General features: G+C 34.8%; 2 long non-coding RNA genes across 2 annotated transcripts in view; both read right to left on the bottom strand.

Moving 5' to 3' along the window:
- LOC127844239 (uncharacterized) overlaps positions 1 to 20,697 on the bottom strand; it is a 47,234-nt gene that overhangs the window by 11,142 nt on the left and 15,395 nt on the right. The gene's annotated exons all lie outside the window — the stretch shown is intronic.
- LOC127844238 (uncharacterized) lies at positions 1,331 to 19,879 on the bottom strand. Its single transcript, XR_008032637.1, has 3 exons — positions 19,738 to 19,879; positions 13,355 to 13,471; positions 1,331 to 1,364 (listed from the first exon to the last, which is right to left on the bottom strand). It is a non-coding gene; the product is annotated as an uncharacterized LOC127844238 (long non-coding RNA).

Here is a 20,697-nt window from a genome sequence, read left to right as displayed (position 1 = left end):
TAGGTTTCGAAATCTGCAAACACGATTCGAAAAAGGCTCATACCTACTGTGTACCTTCAGATATTGCTTTCATATTTGGTATGCATGTGTATCTGGACAAGACCTTTCCATGCGCATTAAAAAGTTTTGACCCCTGTGACCTTGACCTTGAACTTAAGGTCCGCGTTTAAATTTCGAAATCTATTAAGTGGTTATCTACCCAATCAGAAGAAGTGCAAGCATTTTCATCGGACAAAGGAATTATTCAACAATGAAGCTTGTGTATTGAAAACATATATATTGTTACACGGTAGTGGCGCAGAGATGTATTTAGTAGGCAATTATTTGTGTTTATTCATCTGTGAAATGGTTTAGCTCATCCATCTAATGTTTATACAAGGGATTATAAAATATTGGTGCAAAGGGACACCTGTATTTTAGAGAAGAGATAGAATGCAGTCAAGCATAAAAAGCATGAGAAACTCATGGAATAGCGCCTCAAGAATCTATAAAAGGGCTGAAACTTTCAATTTGTTCAATCACACTTTTAGACTCATTATGAAAATCTTTCAAAATGTTCAAGTGTGAAAAATGTGACAAACAATTTAAAGCAAAAAGGACTCTTGAACAGGCACATCAATGACAGACATGAAATTTAACATTTTCATTGTTGTGTACAAGATTGCGATATAAAATTTCTGAGACGCTACTATTTAGTCAACCATTTAACCTCAAAACATAACTTTTCCAAAGCAGAAGCATGAAGATTGGCTATAACAGAGCAAGTTCAGCCATTTCATTCCAATGAGGATGATATGTACATAATGGACGTCAGTTAAGTTGATTCAGTATTAGATTTTTTAGGAGAGCAGGATGAGGACCTAAATCCAAGTGAATTTTACTCTTATATAAAGGACTTCGATTTTAACATTTTCACCGCCACCAGAATCAACAAAGCCTTGACTATGCATGGCCCCATTACCAAACCTAGGGCGCCCCTGGGTCAAACATGCGGCATGGGGATACTCGTCGGCCTCTGCCGCGCCATTTCTAGTTTTAATTTTAAATTGAAGTTGACCTTGATTTATTTTTAAAGCCTGCTTTCAATACATCAACTATATTGTGCAATACAAACATCACACACAAAGCTATTTTGGGATGTAGGTTGTGAGACGCAGACCTCATGCAGCCATCGTTTGCAAACGTCGGATGATATCCATTTTAATGCCGTGCGGGTCTTTACAGTGGAGTGAACGAGTCGCACAGATATGTTTGCCGCACTCCATGAATCAGAAGTCTGTGTTTCACGACTAGTCTCGATAAACTGAAACATGGGCCTGTCGCAACATTTTGGGATGCTTTTTCCTGACCAAACATTCGGCAGTCTGGAAATAAAGTAAAAGTCATTCATACATAACGTAAAAAACAACAACATTTGTTTGCAAAAAGAAAAGCATTATATTCACTAGATTAAGTGTTCACAAAAAAATACTATTTCTGAAAACAAAATTGCAAGAACGATAGTTTGACAGTGAAAAGTATTCATGTTTTATGCATCATAAATATACAATCACATTAAGACACAAAAAAACTACTTTTTATACAAAATAATATAATGGAGCAAAGAGAATGCTGTATTTCATTATATGACACATTAATAAATTAAAATATGAGTAATCTTCTTGTTTAACCTAATTTTCAGGGTTATTTGACAAAAGTGGGACTCTATAACACAGTTTGAAATATCATGACCTTTATAAATTAAAGGAAAATGCAAGGCTCTAAAAACCAATGCACCAACAGAAAGGTACGATGATTATATTCTACATTCTCCCATTATTTTGTTGAATAAAAGTTAATGAAGATCTTTACTAAGCAAACTAGAGCTTTGTCACAGACGTGATGTATACCCCCACGTGCCGCATTGACACAGACTATTTTGCATGCTGTCTTTACAAAACAAGAGAATTAAATTTATGGCGATTTTTTAGAATTATAATGCCATTATCATTTATGGCCATTTCGACTTTTGAAATCTTGAATTCTTTCGCATGACATGCCGTCCAAATTTATGGCCATTTTTTTACTTGTGAACTCCAAGTGTGACCTAGACCTTGGAGTTATCGACATAATTCTTTCGCATGACACATCGTCCAATGACTGTGAACAAATGTACCAGGTTTTTTTAAAATCTCACAATAAATGACATAGTAATGGCCCGGACAAGATCATTTATGGCCATTTTTGACCTTTGAACTCACAGTGTGAACTTGACGTTGCAGATATCGACGTAATTCTTTCGCGCGACACATCGTCCAATATTAATGGTGAACAAATGTGCCAAATGATTTTAAAATCTCACAATGAACAACATAGTTATGGCCCGGACAAGCTCATTTATGGCCATTTTTAGCTCATCTATTTTTTGAAAAAAAATTATGAGCTATTGTCATCACCTTGGCGTCGGCGTCGGCGTTGGCGTTGGCGTCGGCGTCCGGTTAAGTTTTGCGTTTAGGTCCACTTTTCTCAGAAAGTATCAATGCTATTGCATTCAAACTTGGTACACTTACTTACTATCATGAGGGGACTAGGCAGGCAAAGTTAGATAACTCTGGCGTGCATTTTGACAGAATTATGTGCCCTTTTTATACTTAAAAAATTGAAAATTTTGGTTAAGTTTTGCGTTTAGTTCCACTTTTCTCAGTAAGTATCAATGCTATTGCATTCAAACTTGGTACACTTACTTACTATCATGAGGGGACTGGGCAGGCAAAGTTAGATAACTCTGGCATGCATTTTGACAGAATTATGTGCCCTTTTTATACTTAGAAAATTGACAATTTTGGTTAAGTTTTGTGTTTAGGTCCATTTTATTCCTTAAGCATCAAAGCTATTGCTTTCATACTTGCAACACTTACTAACTATCATAAGGGGACTGTGCAGGCAAAGTAATGTAACTCTGACTGGCATTTTGACAGAATTATGTGCCCTTTTTATACTTAGAAAATTGAAAATTTGATTAAGTTTTGTGTTTAGGTCCACTTTATTCCTACAGTATCAAAGCTATTGCTTTCATACTTGCAAGATTTATGAACTATCATAAGGGGACGGTGCAGGCAAAGTTATGTAACTCTGACTGGCATTTGGACGGAATTATGGGCCCTTTATACTTAGAAAATTGAAAATTTGGTTAAGATTTATGTTTTGGTCACTTTACCCCTAAAGTATCATAGATATTGCTTTCATACTTGGAACACTCACAAACTATCATAAGGGTACAGTAAAAGGACAAGTTGCATAACTCTGGTTGTCATTGTTACGGAATTATGGCCCTTTTTTGACTTAGTAACTTTTAATATATGGTTAAATTTTGTGTTTCGATCCACTCGAAGTATCAAGGCTATTGCTTTCAAACTTCAAATACTTACATGCTATCATGAGGTTACTGTACCTGGCAACTTGAATTTTACTTTGACCTTTGAATGACCTTGACTCTCAAGGTCAAATTATTAAATTTTGCTAAAATTGCCATAACTTCTTTATTTATGATTAGATTTGATTGATACTTTGATGAAACTACTCTTACCTGACATACCACAATAGACTTCACCCAAACCATCCCCCGTGCCCTCCCCCCCCCCCCCCTAATTTTTTTTTTTTTTTTTTTTTTTTTTTTTTTTTTAAGATCATCTCACAAATGACCACCACACCCTCACACTATACCCCCACCCCACCCCCCCCACCCCACCCCCCCCCCAATTTTTTTTTTTTTTTTTTTTTTTTTTTTTTTTTTAAGATCATCTCACAAATTATCACCACACCCTCACACTATACCCCCCCCCCCCCCCCCCCCCCCCGATTTTTTTTTTTTTTTTGTTTTTCGCTTTTTTGGAAGATAATGTAATAAATGTCCACAACCCCACACTATACACCCCTCTTCACTCCACTCCTCCCTCCTTTGTGATTGAAAATGAGAGTCCCTTCACCTTTAAAAAGAAAATAGATGAGCGGTCTGCACCCGCAAGGCGGTGCTCTTGTTTACCTTTGAATTCATGTTTTAAAGGCTTCATTTCCATCCCTTAGATACTGATGAGCAGCAAACAGCATAAAACCTGAACAGTCCGCAAGTGACTCGAGTTACTCGCAAGCTGTTCTGGTTTATGCTGTTTGCACACAGCCATTTTCACTTTGCTTCTGAGTGGGAAAGGGTAAAATAATTTATCTCCATCCTAAAAGAAATGTACTTTAAAAATGTACTTTACAACACACATGAAGTAAATGCATGAAGTAAACATTGGACTTTCATAAAATGAAAGTAAGCGATTGAAACAACAGCATGTGGTTGGTTGATAGTTGCCAGGATAAAGCATTAGACATCCTTCTTTAACATCAACAGGCACTAAATGTTTATGTTACCCCAGTTCAAACAAATCTAAAGTTTGCTGATGACATAACCAAGCCATATCAATACATCCCAAGAGTGCAGTATAGACATAGAAACCTATCAAGTCAAAGAATGGAAGGTGATAGATAAATGAAGCCAACACAGAATCCAGACAAACAAATTGTAATTAATCCAAAGAATAAAATTAGCAAAATGATCTAAGAATTAACCCAAAGGATAAGAAATGAAGCCAAAGACTACTAAGCTTACAGATTTAAGAAAACAAATGAGGAATCCGGCTATGTACATTAATAAAGTATATAGCATAAACAAGAAATTCAGTAAGACAGTAAAAAAACATATAATAATACATAATCCAGTCAAATAATATGGGAATTCAGACAAAAAGGACGGATTTTAGATTCCATTGAAAGAATAGGGAATCAAATCCATGAATCCACTTAATAAGAAATCAAGTCAAAGATTAATAAAACCAGCTAGGAGTCACAGAATATGAAATACAGAATACAGTCAAAATTGCTAAATTGTATGAGAAATCAAGTCAAAGAATAAAGAATCCAGTCACAGAATAAGAAATACAATCTTGCCAAATAATGAGAAATCAAGTAAAAGAATACACACAATTAAGTGTCATTCGATAAGAATCCAACCAAAGAAAACAGAAAACAAACTGGCAAAGGATTAATGTAAACTACAACATTTACACTACTGGCATACCATACAAATTAACACAAACATCAATACCTATACTATCATAACCCAATCATTATACAAAGTAATGATAGAGTCAATAATGCAATACTTCAATGGAAATTGTGACAGGGTCATTGTATTATTGTCATAAACCTGCATAGCTGGGTTATACAAACCTTTGCTGGGTCATGATACACCTTTGAAAAAGTGGTTGATGGTTTGTTTGACTCTTTCAGTGCTGGAACCAAATTTTGAAGGCCTTTGCAAACAGTTTGGATCCAGATGAGACGCCACAGAACGTGGCGTCTCACCAGGATCCAAACTGTTTGCTATTTTGATAGTATTTTTTGAAAAAAAAATCGAAGAAAATGCTAATTTAAGAAATTAAGCAGACAACATTTTAGCAGACGACAAATTTCCCAGCATGCAAAGGGTTGATCTTAAGTGTGTCATTTGCTTGATGGGACACCTTGCTAATACAAGACCTTTCATACATAAATTAATTACGGTTGGAAACAGATTAATTATCTAATTAGCGCTGACATATGATGCTCTCACATGCTAATCCCCAATTAGACAGGGTAGCGCATCAGTTTGGTTAGCTGATGAAGGCTATTTGTTGATGTAATGTTCTCAATCAAATAGTCATTAACCCATTTATGCCAAGTGGACTCTCCCATCCTTCTAGATTGGATCAATTTATTTCCAAAATTAGGGATGTCTAGTATATTTATTTCTATATTTAGAATATTTCTTACAGAAATTCCTTAAAGCAAACAGCGCAGACCCAGATGAGATGCCGCATCATGCGGCGTCTCATCTGGGTCTACGCTGTTTGCAAAGTCCTTTTTTTCAGGACGCTAGGCATAAATGGGTTAAAATTTTGTGTCATTGACCTATAAAAAATATGTTTGATATTTGAGAAATTATAATAAACAAAAGTTATGTGTTTGTAGGGTATATATTTAATTTAATGTGATTGACCTAGAATATGTTTTAACATTTGTTCGGTAGAAATGCGTTTTATATTTGATATATTTTGTATCATGTTTTGTTGTATGATATATATTTGACGGTCGGCTACAAATGAATGGATAATAAGATATGATATGTTAAGAATTTCATTTATTTGAAAACGTTGAATAAATTAAAAGTTGCATAAATTTCATATATATAACGGATGGTTGCAACTGAATGTCTGATGATGGAGTTGTATGGATTGGTGAATTTTAGCTTATGCAATTTTATACCACTATGACATTCTTTACGGCCAATATGAATGCTGATTTTGAGGGGAATAATGAAAAGTGAGATGTTTGAGACTGCTGAGATAACTGATCACTATATCAGGGTTACAAATTGAAATGAAGTTCACACTGTATGGTTTCTATGTAGTAAGAGAAGCATTAAAATTTGAGTCGCGTTTTGGGAAAACTGGGCTTTGAGCATGTGCATATAGTCTTGTCCCAGAGCATGTGCGTATAGTCTTGTCCCAGATTATGGTTTGAGGGTTGGGTTGGAGCGTCCTCATGTGCGTATAGTCTTGTCCCAGATTATGGTTTAAGGGTTGGGTTGGAGCGTCCTCATGTGCGTATAGTCTTGTCCCAGATTATGGTTTGAGTGTTGGGTTGGAGCGTCCTCATGTGCGTATAGTCTTGTGCCAGATTATGGTTTGAGGGTTGGGTTGGAGCGTCCTCATGTGCGTATAGTCTTGTCCCAGATTATGGTTTGAGGGTTGGGTTGGAGCGTCCTCATGTGCGTATAGTCTTGTCCCAGATTATGGTTTGAGGGTTGGGTTGGAGCATCCTCATGTGCGTATAGTCTTGTCCCAGATTATGGTTTGAGGGTTGGGTTGGAGTGTCCTCATGTGAGTATAGTCTTGTCCCAGATTATGGTTTGAGGGTCGGGTTGGAGCGTCCTCATGTGTGTCAAGTCTTGTCCCAGATTATGGTTTGAGGGTCAGGTTGGAGCGTCCTCATGTGAGTATAGTCTTGTCCCAGATTATGGTTTAAGGGTTGGGTTGGAGCGTCCTCATGTGCGTCTAGTCTTGTCCCAGATTATGGTTTGAGGGTTGGGTTGGAGCGTCCTCATGTGCGTATAGTCTTGTCCCAGATTATGGTTTGAGGGTTGGGTTGGAGCGTCCTCATGTGCTTCTAGTCTCAAGTGAGCTAAAAATATATCATGCAACGTTTTATCAGGCAAATATCAATGTGGTGGTATGATAAATTCTAATACACTGTGCTTTATGACTAAAATATCAGTAAATTACACATAGTTTGCATAGCATCTTGTTGAGATTTTTTTCAAATCATATTATAAGTTAACAAATTGAATCTCAGCTCAGATATCCTTAGTTTGACCTATTAACAATTTTTCGACTCTTCGATGCCATCTGATCACAAGAAAAATCTGATTATTGAAAATAAAACATGTCCATTTTAGTGAAATAAGGGCTACACAGACCAAAAAATTGTCCTAAATTAAAAAAAACATTCTCTTTTTCAACACAGGTTTCAAGGTTATATGAAAACATACTTTTATTCATATTTCCTGGTTTAGCATTTGCAATAAGTACACTGAATACAAACAAAAAAGAAAATTAAGAGTATTATATCAAGATTTCTTTGTCCATTATAGAAAGGCATTACAGAAATAATACCGGTACATGTTTGTTTCTGTCTTTTCTCATCAAGATCGTTTTTTGTATACAGAGGGTAAACAGAATAGAGCTATCACTACAGGTGATACAAACATACCCTGCAATACCAAATACACAAATATAGACAAACATGTTTCATTGTGACTATAAACTATGTGAAAAGTGATATTTCATTTGAATGTGACATTTTAAGATGCTATCCCGCTTTTAATGATATACAAGGCGCCTACCAGGCTACTGAACACCTGAATATATGCTATCCAACTGAAATAAATCCACCTATCCTAAACGAATTAACATAATTGATGTGGTATGTGATATCAAAATTATATGACAGAGTTGTTAATGGTATCATATTAACACCAAAAAATGACATGGCAGTAAAATTTTATTCGACTGAAAAGAGATTATAGCTGATATGGTTACGAAATGTTAAATTTTTATATCATTATAAATGTAAATTTAGTTACCACGGGAATATCATGTTTCTTTGTATGATAAATACCCTGCTTTGGAATTTGTTAATTCCATCTTTCAATTGAATCACATAAAATGAAAATGAAATACATAGCAAAATATTAAGAAAAAAGCAAGTGTTATACAGAGGATAAAACCCCTTTCCATAAACCCCTTTAAAAAGCTATGTGCACTAATAAGGTAAAGTAATTATTACTTGGCATACAGGATGTAAACACTGAAAAGGGGTGTAAACAAACCAGAGCTGTCCCAAGCCATCTTTGTGACCTTGACTGTCCTATCAAGCTTTTTATTACTGCCATTAAGTTAGCATAAATGTAAAATTGTATTCAGTCCATTTTTGGTGGACAACTTTATGCTTTGGATTAAGTCTGATGTTTCCTTATTTCAGCCATTTCTCAAACAAGTGAATAAAAAGGAATATGAAATACACGTACAATAAACTATAACACTGACAAGTTGACATGAACACGCTATTATTATGCAAATCACATAAACTGGTTACTTAGCTGAAATTGCATGTTGAAATGAATTTGTTTAAATTAGCAATAACACATGATCTATCTGACATCAAAATATATCATTTTTGCAAACCTGAAAATAATACGCTGTAATTATTATTAGGGAGACATGCCTTATGCGTGACCATTTTTAAGTTTCGCCAAGCTGTATAATGCTCAAATATGACAACTGACATCTAAGTGTTACCTTAACCATTAAGGGAACATGAAAGAGGTTTCTACATGTAACTGTTAAACACATTTGGCAAGTTATTTAAGAAGTGCATAATTACTATTGAAGTATCAGTTTGGATTGACCATTGACCTTTTAGTCTGACTTTGAGCCGGGAACATGGGTCTTAACACAAACTGGTGAACATTTGTTGTCAGTTATTGCTCCATTAATGACAAAGAAACAGTTTGGACAAATTTTACCTTCGACCTGTAAGTGTGCCCTTGACCTTTAAGTAAGGTAGACAGGTGTTACATGTTAAACACCGCCTCCTAATGATGGTCTTTTGTAATTATTAATTTTAAAATTGCATGCTGAATGATGTGCTGAATGATGTAGTTACTGTCTGTACAAACCCGAACACACACATACATACAGTAACAGACACACAAATGTGCACTCATACACTCAACCATTTTTACAAATAATTATCGTTGTTTCTGAAGATGTCTCAAATAAAAAAGAAAAGAAAGATATGTCAAAGACATTACCCACGTAAACCATCTATTGCTTTGTCAGAGGCTTTGCAAATCTGCCATGGTTTAGTGCATGTGCAAATAATTCAGGAACATTTACATAACTTCGATTGAAAATTGTGTCATTTTACATCTACATATAGTGGTAATTACATATTTTAAATCAAGCACTTAATAAATTTAGAAATAGTTCACTTCACAGACAATTGGATGAACAGTAAAACTGCCATATTCCACCCTACTGGGGGCATACAAACAAAAATTGCACTGGGGGTTCAAAACCCAGGACAAAAAGAAGCAAATACTAAAACATAACCACTAGACTTGCCTGCCCTGAGGGTTCAATACCCAGGACAACAAGGAGCAAATACTAAAACATACGGAATCCTGATAGTGCCATATATAATCTTGCACTTCTTTCATCAAGGGCCAAACTAGAAACACGAAGCGATACTTGATATTTTTCTTGACAGTCGCGGCGACCCACGATATTTTTCTTAAAAGTCGCGGCGACGCACAATTTTTTTTTTGACAGTCGCGGCGACGCATGATATATTTAATTCGATATATCGACCTTGTGTAGGTGATGATGATGTGGTCGATCTGGTTCTGGGTCCTGCTGTCTGGTGATGTCCATGTGAGTTTGTAGATCTCCGTGTGCGCGAACAGAGTCCCTCCTATGACCAAGTCGTTCTGTTGGCAGAATTGACTAGTCTCTCCCCGTTGTTGGTGATCACATCCACTCCATGTCTTCCCATGGTCCTCTTTTTTGTCTTTGTTGTCGCAGCAAACCTTAGCATTGAAGTCGCTGAGCAACATCAGCATGTCGTGTTGGGGGATGTCCTTCTTGACAGTCGCGGCGACCCACAATATTTTTCTTAAAAGTCGCGGCGACGCACAATATTTTTCTTGACAGTCGCGGCAACGCATGATATATTTAATACGATATATCGACCTTGTGTAGGTGATGATGATGTGGTCGATCTGGTTCTGGGTCCTGCTGTCTGGTGATGTCCATGTAAGTTTGTGGATCTACTTGTGCGCGAACAGGGTCCCTCCTATGACCAAGTCGTTCTGTTGGCAGAATTGACTAATCTCTCCCCGTTGTTGGTGATCACATCCACTCCATGTCTTCCCATGGTCCTCTTTTTTTGTTTGTTATCGCAGCAAACCTTAGCATTGAAGTCGCCGAGCAACATCAGCATGTCGTGTTGGGGGATGTCCTTTGAAACACTTTGAAGGCGTCGTAGAATGCATCCTTGTCCTCTTCTTCTGCGTCGTCTTCTTCATATATAGAAACTTAATAGCATTGATTTTAAAGGTTTTGTAAGTATGATTTAAATTACAGTAATTAAACAATTGCAATATCAAAGCTACTAATTCACAAAAATCTGACATGCAAATTGCACATAAAGTTATACAAATAAAATGTTGATAAGTTTCCAATTCTTATTGGAATGGGTTAAATAAACCATTGGCTAATTTGCTTAAATATCATATTGAACATTATTCAGCTTAAAGGAAACATAATAAAACAAGAAACCGTCAGAGACCGGTGATCAATGCTCCCCAAAGGTTTTTTTTGTCACAATATTGCACTATATATTCAGATAAAAGGAAACGTCTTGAGGGCACAGTAGTTGGGGGGACAATAATTGCTTTATAGAAAATTTCAAAGGGCGATAACTCTGTGAATATACATCCGACCAGACCCCGCTAATAATACGCACATCTCTTCTTGGTAGTGAAGCTTCCCATAAAGTTTCATTGAATTACGGTCATTAGTTGCTGAGAAATAGCCCGGACAAGAATTGCACTATATGTACAGTTAATGGAAAATTTCAAAGGGCCATTACTCTGTGAAAAATCATCCGACCAGAACCCGCTGATAATATGCACATCTCCTCTTGGTAGTGAAACTTCCCATAAAGTTTCATTGAATTCCGGTCATGAGTTGCTGAGAAATAGCCCGGACAAAAATTGTGCACGGACGGACACACAGACGAACAGAAGAAGCGGCGACAATATGCTCCCCCCAAAATAAATTTTGGGGGAGCATAAAAAATGTTTGTGGATATTTGAGCATGTCTATTTAACACAAAGGAATCTTCTTTAGGTGTAAAATATCTCATTTGTTGAGCTATTCAAAATCCTGTGGGGAATATTGAATAGTTTTAAAACATTATACAAACTGGTTGGACCATAGAACATTATTTTGTTCCCCATATAGCTGTTTGAAATGTTTCTGAACTAAAGGATTACAGTAGCTTAAAGGGGTATACATGTAATAACGCTGTTTTTAATTTACTATAAACCTTATTTAAGCAATACATATTCTCTCTTTTCAAGCAGAAATTTATAATGAAACATTGTTATATTTATGAATTTTTTTAGACAAGATTGAAAAAATGCCCTTTATCACTCACCTGGGTAATGGGGCATGGCCAAAATTTACCCCGGGGGCATGTTTTCAACAGTTTTTTTTTCTCAAAAAGCCAAAATCTGAGGCCTACACCATTCATCAGAAGTGTAAAGAGTACAATGCATTATGGGACACAACTTTCATTGGACGAGCAAATTTTATTTAGATTAAATGCAATACGATCATGTACAAATAATGTTTTATTGTGTCATACAAATTATGAAAAAAAAGTGCTTCCTGGGGACTTTCTGATAACCGTAACGGGTAAAAATGAAAATGAATATCTATTAACAGTTACACTGCGTTAGCATGTATATAAATCATCTTCATAATTTCATTTATTTTTCTTACACATACAGCTCTGATAGGGAATACATGTAATAAACACTGACTCTTTAGTTTTTCACAACTTTATTGGCATTACACAACAGATAAACACCAATTAGCTGTCGAAAGTGGTTTAACCTCTACACAGTTAAAAATCTAAAATTGGTGAAACGGACAAATAAAGCAATGAAGCTGTGATCGTCGCTATCTTTGTACCGCATTGCTGAATTTTGAATTTCAGATTGTCAGTTTGCGAAGTCATTTTTTGCCATTTCCCCATCGGCCGAATATTTATTATTTCGGTTATTTACAATGTATCCTAGTTTGCGGAATGCATATTTCCAATTCCCATGTTGCCGACTCCTTTTCATCGTGAAACAAGGTGAATGACGGCCAAACAACGCGGTAAGTAGCGTGTTCATCCCCCGGGAAGTGTCACCCATCAAGAAAAAAGAACACTGCTGACGGGCTTTTTGTTTAAGTACACTGTGTCTGTACTGTAGTCAGGCAAAATTTGAACAAACTTGGTAGAGGACTATTAGATGTCACTACATACCAAATTTGGTAGCCCTAGGCCCAATGGTTATGGATGTAAAGATTTTTAAAGTTTTCACAAAATAGGCCTTATATAATAAGCAAATTTTCAATTTTTTGACCCCCCAAGGCAGGGTCAAATTTGAGTCATGTTGGTAAAGAAGTATGCACAATATTAAAGCAATATGTCAAGGGACATAGGAAATATTTGGGGTGGTTCACAAACTTTTACATAGAGTTATTAATAATATGCATATTCTAAGTGGAAAAAAGGCCATTATTCTTATAAAATGATTGATACAGTTGTCTGCTCTTGTTTGTAAGTTGGGGTCATGTTGGTAAAGAAGTATGCAAAATATTTAAGAAATTTGTCAAGGGACATAGGAAATACGCAAACTTTAACATTTGCACGCTTACGCTTACGGGAAGCCGATCCCGGGTTGAGTAGGATAGCTCCACTATATATATTTCATATACAATAGACAAGCTAAAAATTAATGTCTTCTAGTGCATCTGGGGCATCACCAGCCTTACCAGCTGTTTCACAAGAAAGAGAGCAATCCTTTGTCACAACTTCCATAAACTTGTCCGCGTTGAAGTTTTACAAGAATGGTTGAATATGAGCACCAAATATTTTCTCTCCCAAGTACCTTGGTATGTTTTGCTGGTTGTGTGCATGTTGCAATGTTGGTGGAACTCTGGTTGAGCCAAGTTCTGGACCACTGTTACCGTCATATCTTCTAATGGTGAATCATTGGCATCATCTCCTGCATCACAAAATCGAAAGCTTAATCATAACATCAATCTACATAACTGTCCAGTGTCCATCTAATTATTGTATTCAGGAAATGATTCATAAGACATGCTTGCCAAGAATTGTATGTTAAGAACTCATTTTGATGAAATAAAGAGTTTTTGGAGGTTAATTCTTATTTTCAAAAACCCTAATTGAAGGGCAAGTCATCATTTTGATAAAATGAATTGTGTATCAAGTCCTCACTTTTATGATAAATCAATTGTATGTCAAGTCCTCACTTTTATAATAAAATAAGTTTTGTGTAAAGTCCTCATTTTGATTGATAAGAATTTTTTTGAGAAAGTTCTTATTTTAAAAAACTGGAGTCATCATTTTGATAAAATGAAGTGTGTATCAAGTCCTCACTTTTATGATAAATCAATTGTATGTCAAGTCCTCACTTTTATAATAAAATAAGTTTTGTGTAAAGTCCTCATTTTGATTGCAAATAATTTTTTTGAGAAAGTTCTTATTTTCAAAAAACCTAATTGAAGGGCAAGTCATCATTTTGATAAAAAGAAGTGTGCATTAAGTCCTCACTTTTATGATAAATCAATATGTGTGTCAAGTCCTTACTTTTATAATAAAATAAGTTTTGTGTAAAGTCCTCATTTTGATTGCAAATACTTTTTTTAACAAAGATCTTATTTTGAAAAAACTAATTAAAGGGGAAATCATCATTTTGATAGTGTGCATTAAGTCCTCACTTTTATGATAAATCAATCTGTGTGTCAAGTCCTCACTTTTATAATAAAATAAGTTCTGTGTAAAGTCCTCATTTTGATTGATTAGAATGTTTTTGAGAAAAATCTTATTTAACAAAAAAACAAACTACATTGTAATTGAAGGAAAAGTATTATTTTGATCAAATGAATTGTGTATCAAGTTCTCACATTTATTTGAGAAAATTATTATTTTCCAAAAAAAAATAATTGTAGGACAAGTCTTTATTTTCATCAAATGAATTGTGTGTCTTAAGTCCTCACTTTAAATTATATAAAGATTTTTGGGGAAAATTCTTATTTGCAAACAACTAATTTAGGGCAAGTCTTCATTTTGATAAATAAATTTTATATGAAGTCCTCACTTTTATAATATAAACAACAAGAAAATTCGTTTAATTGATATCCCCCACCAAATAAATTTTGTTTATTGATGGGTGAATAACTTAATTAAAGCTTATTTGTAGGGTTGTGCCTTTTCTTACTTTTTTGTAGTTACATCATACAAAAAAACAAAGGGCAATATCTCTTATTTAAAAAAGTGTAGGGGTATGGTTCTTGTGCATGGAGCTTCTCCTTATTAATATCTATACGCCCATGGAGTTTCATGTTGAAAACTTGTATCATATCTGAGATATAGCCCTGAAAAGTTACATCATACAAAAACAACAAATGGCAATAACTCTCATTTAAGAAAGTAAAGGGTTATGGTTCTTGTGCATGGAGCTTCTCCTTATTAATATCTATACGCCCATGAAGTTTCATGTTGAAATCTTGTATCGTGTCTGAGATATAGCCCTGAAAAGTTACATCATACAAAAACAACAAAGAGCAATAACCCTTATTTAAGAAAGTGTAGGGTTATGGTTCTTCTACACGGCACTTCTCCTCATTGATATCTATAAATTCATTAAGTTTCATGATGCAAATTCTTATAATTATAGTTTCTGAGATATAGACCTGAAAAGTTTGTGATGGACGGACTAACAGATGACAGACTGACAGACTGACGGACAACACCAAAACTATATCCCTCCGCCTTTGGCGGGGGATAAAAATGTGTCAAGTCCTTGTTTACTTGACTTTGTGTTATTCTGTGATACATATATAAATTGCATTAAACGTAACAAGAAAAACTTGCTTCTAAACAAACATTAATTTAACTAAACAATTAATACTGTGTGTCAGAACTGTGTTATCTAAAGATAATTGTTATTATTGCTGTTAATTGAGTACTTTATGAAAATAAACACTAAAATAATCAACACTTTGTGAGTTGCTTTTGCGCGTCTTCCGAACTACGAACTGCGTCTCAAACACCAATCATCCACTGTGGCATAATGTATGTTCTATTATTTGTGTGACACACATATTGACATTTTCTAAACTGTATTATATAAAATTTCATTAAATATAAATTATGGTTTTGCTATACATGTATTGCAAAATGTCAAATGTTTGTTGTAGACTTAATTAGACTAATACCAATTGAAGTCTGTGTTGTTTTCACACATTTAAAATTATCAATTTTACAGATTTTTGAAATAAAGTAGCTATTTAACATAACAAGCGGGCCATGATGGCCCTTAAGAGCTCATATGAGTTCACGGACACAAATTTACCAGATAGAAGGCATGAACTTAGTAAAAGAAAAATATGATAGACCTAAAAAAAAAAGACGTGTTCATAAGGCACAGTTGCCCCCACAATCCACTTTTGTCGCAAAACTACGCTTATGTCAAACACAACCTGTTAATAGCCATATTTGACTATTGACCTGTAAGTGCGACTTTGACCTTGGAGTTCAGCCTTCTCATGTTAGCCATTTGTAAGCATTAAATTTTGGAAGTCCCAGGCATAAAATTGCAATTCAATGCTGAGAGTATAATTATACCATTACAATGTATCACATTATAATAAATATTCATTTTTAATTTAATGTGTTTTGAACAAATGTACGTGGGTCATTCAAAAGTTGTTGTCTGGTAACCTTTTGTTGATTTAGTTATTCCAGGGTATAATCTACATGTGCGTCTCGCGTCTATGACGCACAAATTAATATCGAAATAGACGCATCGTTTTGAAATATGTGCGTCCACTCGGACGCATTGCTGAACTGTATCCATTACCGCATACGCGAATCACGATAAGCACAAACCATCTTGTGTATGAGTCAAAAGTGTAGCAATGAACGCTGAGTTAAATTAACCGAATGAGGCTTGAAGACTCCAGCAAGTCTTTTGATTGGCTCTAGTCGAGCCGCTGATGTATAATACAAACTAATTAGAATCTACCTTTTAAATAGAATGTGTTATGATATTTTCTCGAATCCCCGGATGAAAACCTGCTTTAACTTTGTGTAACTTAGTCATATATAAATATAATACAGAAAAAATGCCTCCGAAATAAGGTGTTGAAGCTTAATCCAAAACAAACAAATCTGGCAATACCTTATATTTCTGAAAGTTTTATTGAAGTATAAAATTGAAAATTGCCTTTTACAAAAAATGTCACGCAAAACCAGTACACTTGGGGCAATTTTAAGGATATTGTTCAATATATTTTGTTAATGAAGCAAGTTATTGAGAAGAATTTTCACATTTAAGTTAATCACACGGAAACACTTCTGTAAGATAGAAAAAGAACTCAAACATGCTTAATGGTATGAAAATAAATGCATGTTTTATTTAGGCTTCATTATTTTTTAAATCACCCATAGGATATGATGCGGCATTTGTCTTTACGGAATATAAAAAATATCAATCATTTTTACCCGGAACTTGGCGCTGTAATAAATTTGCTATTCTGTGTGTTCTTTTACCAAGCTTGATTAGGAATTTTTGAAAACGCGCAATGGAGATTTTCTTTCACCATTAAAAATAATAGTTCACGGATTCAAACCATAATACCTGATTAATATGTTGCTACAGTGGATTCCTGTTCTTAGCATACCATGTCAGCAAAAATTATGCTAATAACAGGAATATGCTATTAACAGGAACACACATTTTAGCATAAATATAGCAACTGGGGGCATACAATAAGTCAAATCTGTTAATAATTGATCGTCAAAGTGAAATGTAAATGCAACATTGTATATGATTGATGTTTAAGATAAATATTTATCAAATGGAATTGTATTCTAAGGTATTTGCATTTGCATTTGAGCATTTTTTAGCAGATTTAAAGCATATTTTCTTGGCATTCTGAGAATGTTCTATATGCTATAAAGACTTTAAGTGAATTCTGAATATTGGGGTTAAAAATTATGCTATTAATAGAAGAAAAATACATTAAAATATAAGAATTAATCTGTGCTTTGACATTCTATATGCTAATAACATAAATATGCTATTATCAGGTATGCTAATAAGTAGAATCCAAAAATTATCCTTCAGTCTGACAGAATTTCCTAGCCTGTCAGACCAAACATCTGACAGATTTTTTTACATTTAGCGGTGTCTGACTTGGCTTCTCACTTTTGAGTTCATGATGCTTAATGTTTTAGATTCAACACTAGTTTCTTCAACCTCACGACACCAGAGCTCCTTTGATGCAAATATACTTAAGTGGTATTAAGGGATATATTTTTTTCCCTGCAAATTGCGTTTAGTTCCTCACATCTGGTTAAAAATAAACCTGTTACCCTCCGATTGACTGTCAATTCATACAGCAAACTCCAATACATATTCCTGTTTGTATTCTTGTATGAAAATGTCCACAACATATGGGCGTAGTTATATGGGGACTGAATATTCAAATACATGTAGGTTAAGTAAGAAGTACAGTAAATGACATGACAAAATGCTGTTAGGACATATCATCATCCTTAATTCTAAACCAGCTATACATGACATTATTCTTAAGAGGGGCATTTCAGAATAAAGATAAAAAGATACTAACGATTCGCAATGGAAAAATTATTTCCTGCAAATATTTTTTATCGAAATTATTTCCGTCAAGACATGTTGTACAATAGCATGCCATGGTTAAAATGAGTGTGTAAAACAATGCCTAAACTCTTTCTGCAAAGTTTGGGAAGTCTGCTTTAGGGACATTTAAATGGAAGGACAGATGAAAGGTAACTCATTATAGTGCCACCAATGTTATTATTATGCAATTTTTTCGCAGTTCAGAGCTGAAAATAACATCCCAGAACTTAATTATCCACTGCCAAGCTATTCAATAAATAGTAAATTGTAAACATTTCAATTATGAAAAATTAAACAACTTGTAATTCAGACACAACTCACATTTTACCTGTTGTTAGCTTTGAACAAGCTAATTGGCCTCGGTGAAAAATAATTTACATTGAAATTGAGAAAAGTCCTCAAGAACTCAGTGCCCCAGATAATTATTTGGGAAATAGGGTTTTCAACCATTGATTTTGAAAAATAGGGTGATTTCATTCTTCATATAGAGTGAAATGAGTAATAAAAATGCATACCTTAAAATAATTGCTGATTTACTTCGGTTGACGCTGCACACTTGTATTGATTCAATAGAACTGTAAACTATCATCATAAATTTTAATAAACTGATGTTTCCTAATATCTTTAATCCTTAAAACTGTCCATGATATAAACTTTAAAAAATGTCGACAATTTCTAACCAATGACATGCCTTTTAATACTTTTGACAGGTTTGTTAAGTCACAGACTTTCCATCATGTTTTTTGGATGTCAACTCAACTGCTGTATACACAGTTTCTAACAAAATCGATAACACGAATGATTCGGCACTTATTGGCTCTTGCTTTCTTGATTCAAAAAAGTTTGCGATCGGCTGATATTTTGGCGCAACATTCTCGGACGTCTTTCGACCTCTCTTAGCTATTTTTATTTCGCATTGTAATAGAAACTGAAAGTACAGACGCTTTACAAATACATGCACAATGGGCGAGGAATTAGGTCAGATTGAAAACGCATAGCGTTTGAATAACTATGACCGTTTGCTGAGCTTGCTGAATGTAAGCGTCACCGCGTTACGATAATAATTCCAAAGAGAAAATACCTAAAATGAGCAAATCATTTTTAATCGAAGTTTTGTATCGTTAATTTGACGAATTTGCTCAAAAGTCAAATTGGTTGCGTTTTCAATACTCATGATATTGTATTTCTTTGCATTTTTAAACATTTTAATAGGGTGAAAGATGCAGATACGCAGCTTATCTGGGGCACTGAGAACTGGTTAACAGACATGATATTTTGGATAATTGTAAAAGTTAGGACATGTATGGGGAGAACGAGAAACGTAAACAATGTTAACCAGAAAGGCACAATCACAGGCAATCGGCACCTGTGACGGAAGCAATTATTAAGAATAATTAAGAAAATAAATCGATAGAAACAGAGAACCTACACTTGCGCACCCATTGAGCAATTCTTTTCAGTCATCGTCGTGATTTTCGCAAAAGTTTTAACAGCCGTTAGACATTTATGATCGATTTTCTTATTAAGCGAATGGCAACAATTTTTTGATCGACTAGTTTGCAGCCAAAATATAAAGCACTTACCGCGTGTCAATGTTAAACTTTAAACAGGTCGTCACATAAACTTGCAGAAGATGTGAAAAAGGCACCATCATGGCAGCAGCCATTTTTTCCAAACAAACCAGTTTCGCACCAAAAGGCAAATATAACAAGAGTTCTGATTGGCTATTGCCATAATCTAAAAATAAATGCTGGTCGAGCACGATTTTTCTGCACGAGCAGAAAAATGCTGGTCGAGCAGTAAATTTGCTGCTCGAGCAGCATTTTGCTGGTCGAGCAGCATTTAAATGCTGCTCGAGCAGCATTTTTTTCTGCTCGAGCAGAAGTTAAAGTTTCGACCCCTTTGGTATCCCATAGTAGACAGCCTGTGACATTTTTATGGTTGTACCTTGCTGTAAACGGTTTCATTTAACAAGTAATTGCTAATGTACGATGAGTCATGTACGTTTGTTTGTTGAGCAAAACGATAGAATGCATGTGCTTTTATTTAAATATAAAACTTTGTATTACGGTATTCAATTTTTCTGAAGAAAATCATATATTATTATCACCACACCATTTGACTTAACCAAACAATAACACTTTTTCAAGAACATTATCATTAAAAATCAATGATTACGGATATAACATACATGAAATATATCCGAAGTGAATTCGAAAAAAAAGCTACATGACGTGGCTTTCAAATTACGTCTTTTATTGTTGTTACGAACACAGAAATTAAATTAGGCTATAGTTCGAAAAGTATGCAGTGTTATACACACATCAAACTAGAAAGAAAACTAACAGGCCCAAAATGAAAAAAAAAGTAAAAATCGAAAATATTGTCATGAATGCATGTTTTCTCTTGGCGGGATTCATATATATGGGCCGTGCTCCGTGAAAATGGGTTTTAATACCTGTGCGTAAAGTGTCGTCCTAGATTAGCCTGTGCAGTTCGCACAAGCTTATCGGGAACGACACTTTCCGCTTTTATGGTATTTT

This window comes from Dreissena polymorpha, chromosome 9, assembly GCF_020536995.1.
Source record: "Dreissena polymorpha isolate Duluth1 chromosome 9, UMN_Dpol_1.0, whole genome shotgun sequence".
Classification (NCBI taxonomy): domain Eukaryota; kingdom Metazoa; phylum Mollusca; class Bivalvia; order Myida; family Dreissenidae; genus Dreissena; species Dreissena polymorpha.
The sequence above is the reverse complement of the archived record's forward strand: the minus strand, read 5'-3'. Positions and strand labels throughout refer to the sequence as shown.